We start from the raw sequence: 11,156 nt of genomic DNA, 5'->3' as shown, positions 1-11,156 counted from the left end.
CATTGTATTCGTGAGGTTGATTTTACGAAGAGCATCATATTTACTTTTAACATTGTTAACTGCTAAAACAGAAGAATCACATTTTGTATAACTGACCAACGCATTCAAATGAGCTTAAACAAAAATATCGCAAACATATGGTCACATTAATAATCAATATTGTCAGTTAATTCAAATGCTTTCCTGACAGTAAATATAGAGGGAATTCATTTTTAATCAATACACATTGTGGGTGACATTAAATTCATAGGTAACGGCTGAAGTACATTCAATATCGAGAAGGGTGATTTCGATTTAAATGTTATTTGTGTTAAATTAATAAGGTTTAATAAACGAAAATAAGACCTAAAATAAAATAAAATAATTTTATTTACCTATGACATTATGTTTGTAATCACCTTCACCATTTCCACATGTGTAAATTCCCGCGTTTTCAAATTGCACATCAGTCAACAATAATTCGCCGCCATCTTTCCTTTGTATTCTCTCCCTACTTGTCACTACTTCATTCAGAGGTGTGTACCAATTTATCAGTTTTCCTTCTTTATTATGAATATCTTTTGAACAGATTATTATAACAGTAGAACCATGTATAATTTCGTGGTCTACTGTAGACCCTGAAGCAAGCAGTAAACTAATGTAAATGTACATTAATTCACTTAAAATAGCCATAGATATAATTATTCTTGTTTTCACTGTAAGGCCTTATATTTAACTTTCTTTTCTGTTTCTAAGTGAAATATCGCTGTTGCTATGCGCATAAAATGTTCTTGTTTGAGTGACGTCATGAACTGATGTGATGTAATATTGTTTAGTGAATAGCTTGATTGACAATAGTGACATAAATATTGTTTGTTGATTTCATTAATTTAATGCAAAGCTATACGAGAAGTATCCATGCTAGCCATCCCTAATGTAGCAGTGTAAGAGTAGAGGGAAGGCAGCTAGTCATCACCACCCACCGCCCACTGTTGGGCTATACTATTACTAAAGAATAGTGGGATTGACCGTATCATTATAACGCTCCCAAGGGCGAAAAGGCGAGCATGTTTGGAGGGACAAAAATTCGATCCCGTGACCCTGTGATTACGATTCGAACGTTTTAACTATCTGGCCATGCCGAACCTGAAAAAAGTATTGTTGTCTTAATTAGTCTGAAGCAACTTACTTTGTTGTTTTGATAAAAATCGCGTAAACTACATATAGTATCAGACTGGACATACAAATGGCGTTTTCAGAAATATTTTGTCTCTCATTATTATTGGTATATAGCAGTTGATGCGATTCGTTAACATAAAAAAGTTCTTATTGCTGTTAATCACACTAGTGTTTTAATTTTACTAATACTACTTATTGTCAATACGTTCTAGACGTACTCTGTAGACTATGTAATAATAGCTGGATTTCATAACCGAAAGATCTTTTCTCAACTGTACTCTCGCAGAGGGCAAAGCGCAGTTAGTCCACTATAGAATTGTACTTAATTCAGAAATCTGCACTACAAAATAAAAATAATTGTGAAAAATTAATTGATTACCAGAGTTATTCAAGTTTGTAAATACTTATTACAAAAATCCAGATCTGTTTAAAATATCGTGTAGTTATTTTAGTTTCTTAATTCTTTTTGTCCGGTCATACGCTATAAAAAAATATCCAAGACTTTAGCATCTCATACCATCAGCATAATTAAACAATTATATAAAAAAGTACTTTTACACTGGGTAAGTATGTCGTGATATGTTTGTTTTGTTTTCAGTTTTTCGTAAAGTTACACAAGGGCTACCTGCGATAGCCGTCCCTTCTTCAGTAGTATAAGAGTGGAGGGAGGGTAGTTAGTTCTCACCTCCCAGTGCCAACTTGCTAACGAATAGTGATATTGCACGTCACATTATAACTCCATCTCTGAAACGGCTAGCACGTTTGGTGTGACGGAAATTCGAACCTAAACCGACTACATGTTCCCATTTTACGCATGTCTATCTCTTTATTTGCTGTTAAGGTACTTTTGCACCTAGCATCTTAAAATGTCCATTTCTCAGTTAAACTACCAATAAACCGAGAACAAAAGCATCCAAAACTTAAGCATAAATCATTTAACAAACTAGTAATATAAGTAATGTAAGCTTTCGTTAATCTATTATTTTTTGTTACTGTGACATTTCAGTTTTTTAAATGTTCTTTTATATTTCTATAAATGTTTAATAAATATCATCATAGAACTTCGTCTTTGAAACGTGTTCTAGGTTCGTAGAGTGACGTCCACATAACTTATGTTATGTTTTACTTTAATTATCTGTTTGAAGAAAGAAGCATCATTCAGAATGATAATTTGGTTGTTAGATATACAGCTCCTCTAATCGCTACAAACCTCATAGGGAAAGCTACTAATTCTGCCATCAGACTGTCATATAAAGTTAAGGTGTTTTTTTTTGGAGTCTTCAACAGAATGTACTTCGTGATCACTAGAAACCTACTTGATGTAACAATGTATTTCAATACGGCCAGTGTGGGTATTAAAACTTTTATTAAAATAAAGTAGACAAAAAAGGCTTCAAACTTCTCATGTCATCTTCAGGTTAACAAAGATAATTTGGATATTTCTGTATTTTCTTTAGACGACACTTTACAACTATGTTTTTGAAGGCTGACTTAATTTCTTTGGTTGTCCCCTTCTTTATACACATACATTTCATGATAATATTTCGCAACAAGAAACAAAATATCTTTATGTCTTTGACATTTGATATTACATTATTGATAACCATCAGAAAATAAATATTTAATCTTCTGTTTTATGTATAATGCCATCTCGTTCACAGGATGGCTTTGAAGTTTTTCGGAACATACTTTAACTAGCTTAAGGAAATTGTTTTGATCCACAATGTTTGGTTAGAAAAACAGTTAAATTGTAATAATTATAGGACATTGTATGCTTTGTGTTTATTATTGATTGTGCTCTAAATTGTGTTTGAAATTAATAAATAATTTTGGAAAAAATCAAAAACATCACCATTGAAAATTTGGGTTAGCATCTCACAACACTTTAAATCTTTGACAACAAAAAGAATTACAGCATTCACAATTAAGTACTAGATTTTTGTTATTTTTATGTACAAATTTGGTTTGTTATAAATGAAGAAATAGATTAATTTTTTTGCAATATGTGTATATACGTATGAAGATCGTGTGTATTACATAATTTTATGCTGAAATTTGAACTAAGTGTACATGAGGTTATTCCTAACTTGTTACATAGGCTTAGTATATAGGAAGTTGTCATATTTAACTGATGCAAGCCTGACGATAGTCGGGATAAATAATGATAAGCTTTTATTGTAATCTGCAGGATTTTAGAAAGGAAAAATATTATTTCATTTTTTTTTTGTTACAAGGTTAAACAAATGGCCTAACCTCATGTAGTGTAAGTGTAGAGAAAATAATATATAACATACATTTTTACCAAAAAATAAGTTTATATTCAATTAGAAGATTGTAGAAGCTTTGCAAATGAAATTTGGAAACTGTAATATTAAAAATATATAAATTGTATTAATTTTAGCATGAAAATCACCTTGCTCTTATACCAGTCAAAGTTTACAATTGAGACAACTCTTTATAAAAAAAAAATCATTATGGATATTTTTGAGTTTCTCATTAGTTATTGTATGCACTATATTTTGTTTGATAAGAATCACTTCAGTGTTTGTTCCTTTCAATTTTTTCAGGGAGTATTTTGGAGTTAAGATAAGCCTGTACTTTGTTTGGCTTGGATATTACACCTGTATGCTGATTCCAGCTTCAGAAGGAGGAGTGTTGTGTTTTCTGTATGGGTGCTTCACCTTGATGGGTGATGCTCACAGGTTTGAATAAGGGGGAAAAAAAAAGAGTTACCAAACAGTTTATTATTTTTATAACTCATGTTTGATCATTTTCTAAATTATACCTCAGATAAATCAGTTACTTAGAGCTATGTGATTGATGGAATGTGGTAAGTGATTAATCACTGGACGTAATTAATCACTGTTTAGCTAATTAATTATTTTCACACAAGCTATTTGTAGCTGGAATAATTGTAAAGAATAATAATTGGAACCATTAATTTTTATTGGTTGATATGTTTTGAACCACTCTGTTAGAACTTTCATACACAAAATATCAAATTGTTATTTAGTTTTAATACTTTTTTTAAGTAATGCTTTTCTTGTGACTATTTTCTTTCTGCATGTTGACTATCCAACATGCATAGTAATTTTGATTTTATGATTAAAAATACTTGTATGCATCAGAAATTGTTCAAATTTCACATACAAAATTTTCATAACCTCCAGATAATTATCAAACATTTTTTGTACAGAAAAAAACTTAATGTTTGTCTGTTATTTTTGCTAATGAAACTCTGTATAGATAGATTTGACCACTATAAACAATTACGAAATTAATATAAATAATGCTTTTTTTTCATTCTGAAATAACTACAAACTGTAATTCATATAAAATAGCTTAAATTTGATAACATTAAACATTTATGTACAAGGGGAGGACAGAAAAGTGCCTCTCCCTTGAAAATGTTAATTTATTTGATATCATATTTGAACAGATCTCATGAAGTGCATTTTACGCATTTTTCTATTATCTAATAAAATATATAACAAATTAACAGCATTTTCAAGGGGGCCACTTTTCTTGTCCACTCTCTGAATATACATTTATTATTTTTATTATATTGATCTTTCAACTGTGTCTGGATAACAGTATAGAAGTTACAATGACATGGTGCATGTGTGCTCATGCTACTATATACAGTAATATAAAACTGACCTTTACAAAGGACCTGAATTTTGGGAAAGTAACTCACTAAGAAAATCCTCATGAGATGTGTAGTAATGGACACCCATAGCAAAAGGGTTACTTCAACATAAAAACGTCCAACATTGTATATTTACACTACTTGAAATGGCCTTAATTTCAAACCAACATAAAGCACATCAAATTTGCTTCACATCCAAGACTTCAAACTTCTATAACTAAAATCTCCCATCAAAGACTTCAAAATAATTCCAAAAACATGTTATTACTTTGAGATTTCTTTATCTGTAATTTGGGACTTTTCAAGGAAAAAAGAAAACACTTTACAAAGTTTTTAATTACTAACACTTTGGTGAACAAAAATAGTTGAATTAATTGTCACAAGTCACATCAGTTTAAAGAGTGATTTATATTCTGTTACAATTTCTATCTTTACTGATGATAAACCTTTCACTTTGTTTTTATTTACTTTCAGCTGTAATATTTCTTGAATTGTGGAAAAAGTATTTGGAAATAATTACCCACCACTGGGATATGACTAGTTTTGATACTTTAGAGGTAATGTGTACCTTAGTAACTAACTTTATCACAATGGGCTTGTGTATTTAACATGAACTTTTAACCATGGCAGTATACCAACTGTGATTCTGAAGGTACTAGTTGTGTCATCACAAACTTTGACAGTAATCATAAAAATATTTTAATTATATGTTGTCATAGTGTTGACTGTTCTGATTACAAAGTGATTTTTTATGTTAAAATTAGAAATACTTCATTTAAAAATTTTTAAATTTCACTTATGTAGTTCTTTAAACCTCCTTAATAAATATCAGATGTTTGCTGTCAGTAAAAAGTTTATTTTATCTGTTATTTTACAAACTATAACTCTCTAAATGATCAGTCAATTTAAACACCCTCATAACCATCATAAAAATTATGAAATAATTGTAAATTACATTTTTATTGTGCTAGAATGACAGCAAATTGTGACCCTAAACTGTGATAGTTTATCCTAAATAACTAAAAACTTGACATCTGTTTATTCTTAATCTCATAGTTTTATCGACTTTTGAACCACATGTAACTATTAATATTTCATCACAAGTTTTAAATCACTTGGTGAACATTCAACTCATGTTACCCTATTGAATTACATTAAACAATATGAAGAATAATTAATTGTTATTCTTTATTTTAGCTAATCCAACAACGTTTTTGCTTTTTCATTTTAGTTACTTTTATAGTAATAAATAAAGAATATTCATGAAAAAAATAAAATGTACTATTTACCAGCATCTGTTTTTGTTCTTTACTAATGGCACTACCACACTATATGCCCCCTGTTAGTACAGCAGTAAGTCTATGGATATACAACATCTGAGAGAACTATTGGTAGCTTGTAAAAGAGAGGCTGTGATTGGTGTGCATGCCAAATGACTCTAATTTCCTAGTGTATGACATCATAAATAAATAAAATAGAAAGCTGTAAAATTTTTGCCTTGTCTGAGTAATAACTACAGTGGAACCCTTCTAAGTGGCCATCCACCAGGTTTGGTCACCTCTTGAAAGTGGTCATTCAATCACAGTCCCTTTTTGTTTACATAATCCTTAATTATGTACAGTGGAACCCCTCTAATCAAGCCAGTTTGTCTCAGTTCCGAAGGTGGCTGCTTTAGAAGGATTTCACTGTAATTTACATAAAATCATTCAATAAGTAAATTATAGAAGAAGGGAGAATCTAAGAACTTAAATACAATTAAAATTTGATTCAGTAATTACATTGTGATACAAAGTTTACTTGTATACATCTATAATAAACTAGCTTAATTACATTTTGAATTTAACTCTGTAAAAGGTTGTGACATATGCAGTTTGACGTTCCTGATGGGTAAATGACCTTATTTTCCTGCCTTGATTGGGTGTTCAGGACCTTTAACTTTGTTTGTTTCCAGTATTATATTTACAGCTATTCTCTAGTATTTCACTTTGAACATCTTTTCAAACTTTGTCTTATAAAAATAATATTTGAATGTTTTCTAGAGGTATTCTTTTGAGAAAGTTTCTCAAAAATATATGTTTAAAAATGTAAATTTCTTAACACACAGATATGATGTTTTACCTGAACTCTTGATCATAATGTGGTTTGTTTTTATATCACCAGGAACATCCAAGGCGAGAATATTTAGCTAAGTTATCAACATTAAAGAAAAGGAAAGTAAATTTATTACAAGGGTAAGAACATCACTATTATCAATTTATAATAAACATCAAAACAAAAATCTGACTTTTTGTCCAGTTTTTCCATTTGTTTTGTTTTTATACAAGATCTATCTGTTGGTGATGATAGTGTTGATTTTCAGATTGTAAGTTTTATGATGACAGTAGAAGTGTTTGGTGTTGGTTTTACAACAAAATTAACAAGCTGTGTATCTTTTGTATGAATTTTTTCTTAAAAGTATTGAAAATTATTAAATTTAAAAAAATGCCTTATTCTTCTTGAAAAATACAGTTATTTTGGGTAAATGGTCTTCAAAGGTATAATTTAAAGAAGGTGATAAAACACGTTTTTAAAGTAATTCAGTATAAGTGCACCACATATAGTTTAAAAGATAACAAAGTATAAAAAATTAATGTTAATAATAAAAGTTTAAAAGATCTTGATAGAACATTGTTTGAGATTGAAAGTTTAAAATGTGAACTTTTATGCTTGTTTGAAATGTTCTTATTTAAAGTTCCTGGCCTGGCTGCCAGGTGGTTAAGGCACTTGACTCGTAATTATTATGTGATGGTCAATCCCATTATTTGTTTGTAAAAGAGTGTCCCAAGAGTTGGCAGTGGGTGGTGATGACTAGTTGCCTTCCATTTTGTCTTATACTGCTAAATTAGGGACGACTAGCACAGATAGCCCTCGTGTAGCTTTGTGTGAAATTCAAAACAAAGCAAATCATTTAAAGCTCATTAAATTTTATCCCTTTTTTTAAACAAAACAAACAAGCAGGTTAGATGTTCCAATACCTAAGTTGTGGTTTTATTATCTCCTTCAAAAATAATGTAAATTGAACTTCAGAAGGAATATTACAGCAGTTTTTTATCAGTTCTGGTTCTTTTTCTAAGGGCATGTGTTTGAACTTTATTTCTTACAAGTTATGAAAATTTATTACTTAGTTTTTACTGATGTGTTTTTCTAAATGCTTCTGTGATGTACACTGTAACAAGTAAATGAACCATGTGTTTCCTTTTGAAAGAGACGAGTACCACACACCATATTTTCCTGGTCTGTGATGTTACTACTTGAGAGTATTTATTTATGAATTAATTTGAAGTATATAGGTGTGTACACTAAAGTTATGTAAACGTTTAAGATTTCAAATTTAAAGAAGAACCAATTTTGAGAACAATGAAGTTTAGAAACAGGTTCAAAAGGTAATGAAGACTTTATTTAACACAGTAACAGTGTTTGGTCTTCAGTGGGAATGAGAAACTTATCTATATACAGTAATATGTATGTATGTGTATGTGTACATTATTATCAAAAATTATTAATTTGGGAAGCGATGTAGAGATCGTCGGAAAATTTGAATCAAAATATAAAAATTGTATTTTCAAGCTGACAACTCGGGACTCTTAAAAAATAAACAAACTATTTTGATAAGTACTGTAGGGATGGAGCTAAAAGAGGGGTTTATAGCTTAAGAAAATAATACAGACATTACTTCCAGCTGTAATTATTTATTTGTTTAGAGACTTTAGCTATAGGCTTGACAATACAGTCTCTGTATTTTGATTCATGTTGTTTCTTTATTTTTCTGACAGTCTAGAATGAGTTTTAATTATATTGTTACTTAAGTTGATTTTATATTCATTTATACAGAATACATTCTAAACTACACAAGTGCATGTGAATTCAGTTGAATGTTACATATTTCTTAACAGTTTACTGTTACTTCTGCTTTATGTTCCACTCATTCACCACATATTAAAAATAAATAACAAATGTACAAGAGAAAATAAACATATTTACTGGTATACACCTGTAACATACAAACTGTAAAATTGTTCTCAAAGGACCATTGTGAAGGTAAAGATTGTATGATCACAAATTTAATGACTAGCTTCCATCAGCTTGTACTGTTATGTAACAAAATATGAACAGCAACAAAGGAATCTCAACACAATGGAATAATGTTTCTTTCAATATAATACAACAAAGGTTAGTGCAACATAAACATACACAGTCACATGCTTACTTTGATAGGTTTACATAACAATATGTTTGTTCTTCAACAGCCTGCTGTATACAAGTGTTTGTTAGAATAAGGCAACACAAATAATTCATTCAGTGGCAAACTTTGCTAAATTGCCAATTACCAATAACATTTACCACAACTACCTATTTAAAATTGCAATAGCTATGTGAAAGAGTAATATATGCAGTGGTAATAAATACTGAATATGTACATGTGACTTCTGCTAAGTACAAAAGACAGTAGAAAGAATTTCTAATGTGATATTGAATAGCAACATCTGTTATGGTAATCATCTAGTGTCAAACACCTGTTGACATATTGCCAGGGAAATAAACTTGAGTAATAATGAACAACAGTGGCTTGAATAACAATATCCAACATCAGAATCCCCTAATTTTGTTGTGGATGTTTTCAATAAAAACACTAGAAATGCACAAGCTGTAGTTTCCAACTGATATACATACTAGTAAAACACTGGATTTTATGATGGCTAAAAATGAAGAACTTAGAAAATTTCATACTGTGACATAATTAAGGATGGGGAAGTAAGTTTAAAAGTACTGTCAGTTTCTTGCAGAAATCTCAGTGGAGTCCTGTAACACAATAAATATCATTTGAAATAATTTTATAGTGGAATCAAAATGGTGAGTTGTTGCTTGTGTAAACTGTCAGCAATAGATCTACAGTTTTATTTGCTTACATTTTTTATTTTCTCTATTTGTGGATTTTAAATATGTAGTTTTTAATTATCTCCTATGTTGACTTTTTTAATGCACAGCAATGAGAAAATATGCATTTAGAGTGAGACATGACCCCCACTAGGCACGTATAAAATTATTCCAGTAGAAAAACAGCTCTTTCAAATAAAACAAGTGTTTAAAACATCTCCTTAAATAACGAGTTGTGTTTTTTGAAGTAATTATTTCTCAAGGTTTTGTGTAAACTTGTTTAACGTAAGTCCACTCAGAACAATTTTGCATCTGTTATGTACTTATAACCACATAACGCATCTTTCACTGAAAAATAATTAATTTTAAGTAAGTCATGGACATTCACAGTATTCCATATAGCATATCTGTCCATGTTGTGGTTCAAAATGCTCAGTCGATTTTGTTGTAGTTTTGTGTAACAATAACACGAATAAAAAATAATATGATTAAGTAGGCAAATTTTAATTTTGTCTCAACAATCATGAAATTATGTATTTTGCTTATTATCAATCTTTTGGTGGTCCAATCTATTTACAAGAAAGGTTTTCAGTGGTGTTTCAAGAATAAGTCTACTTTTAAAGGTTTTTTTACCCAAATGATTAGAGATCACTAAAAGGCTTAATAGAGATATCCTAGTACCACAGATGGTACTGTTTTAGAGTAAGGCTGCATTCTTAAATTAAGATGATTTTTTATAACTTCATGGTCATTGATTTTTGGTTCTATGTTTAAAGTAAAATTGTTTTTAAAAGATGTACTTTGTAAACTTGGGAGGATTTTTTATTATTTTCAGTGAATCCAGTTTCCAATTTTCTGTAGTATAGCATTCGAGACAGTTATTTCTCATAATTATGTCTCCACAGAGAGGTGTACTGTATTTTAAGATGGCTGGTATGGGTATTAAAACTTTTATTACAATAAATTAGAGAACAATGTTTCAACCTTCTTAGGTCTCTTAGGCCTTCTGGATAACAAAAAGAGTTTTAATACCCATACTAGCCATCTTGAGATATATTTTTACTTCACTTGGGTTCCTCATCATCATAAGAGAGATACAGTTTTTCTGTTGTTTCATCTTCTTCCAAACCCTTTTCAATCGACTGCCATACCTACATATCTTGGCAGATTATCTTGAAACTTGGTAGGGTCATACTTTGGTCCAATATAATTTATTTATTTTATTATATTAATATAGGTATTAAGGTGTTTCTTTATATTGGTTTATTTTGTGTTTAAGTTGTTGTATAAGTAAGGTTTCTTTAATTTTGCATTTATTTATGTTTGTTTCTTTATTCAGTATTTGAGTGTTTTCTGTGGTTGTTTTGTGTTTATTTGACTTGCAGTGTTCGAAAATGTGTGTAGATGATTTTTTATGTTCTTTGAATCTGGTTTC

The 11,156-nt window shown here is 29.9% G+C and overlaps 1 long non-coding RNA gene across 1 annotated transcript; it reads left to right on the top strand.

Annotated features, from left to right (window-relative positions):
• Positions 1–243: 243 nt before the first annotated feature.
• Positions 244–10,250, top strand: LOC143247776 (uncharacterized). The gene is made up of 5 exons (XR_013026709.1): positions 244–515; positions 3,726–3,988; positions 5,282–5,364; positions 6,968–7,038; positions 9,621–10,250. It is a non-coding gene; the product is annotated as an uncharacterized LOC143247776 (long non-coding RNA).
• The last annotated feature ends 906 nt before the right edge of the window (positions 10,251–11,156 follow it).

This window comes from Tachypleus tridentatus, chromosome 3, assembly GCF_004210375.1.
Source record: "Tachypleus tridentatus isolate NWPU-2018 chromosome 3, ASM421037v1, whole genome shotgun sequence".
NCBI lineage: Eukaryota > Metazoa > Arthropoda > Merostomata > Xiphosura > Limulidae > Tachypleus > Tachypleus tridentatus.
This window is presented reverse-complemented; position numbering and strand designations above follow the sequence as displayed.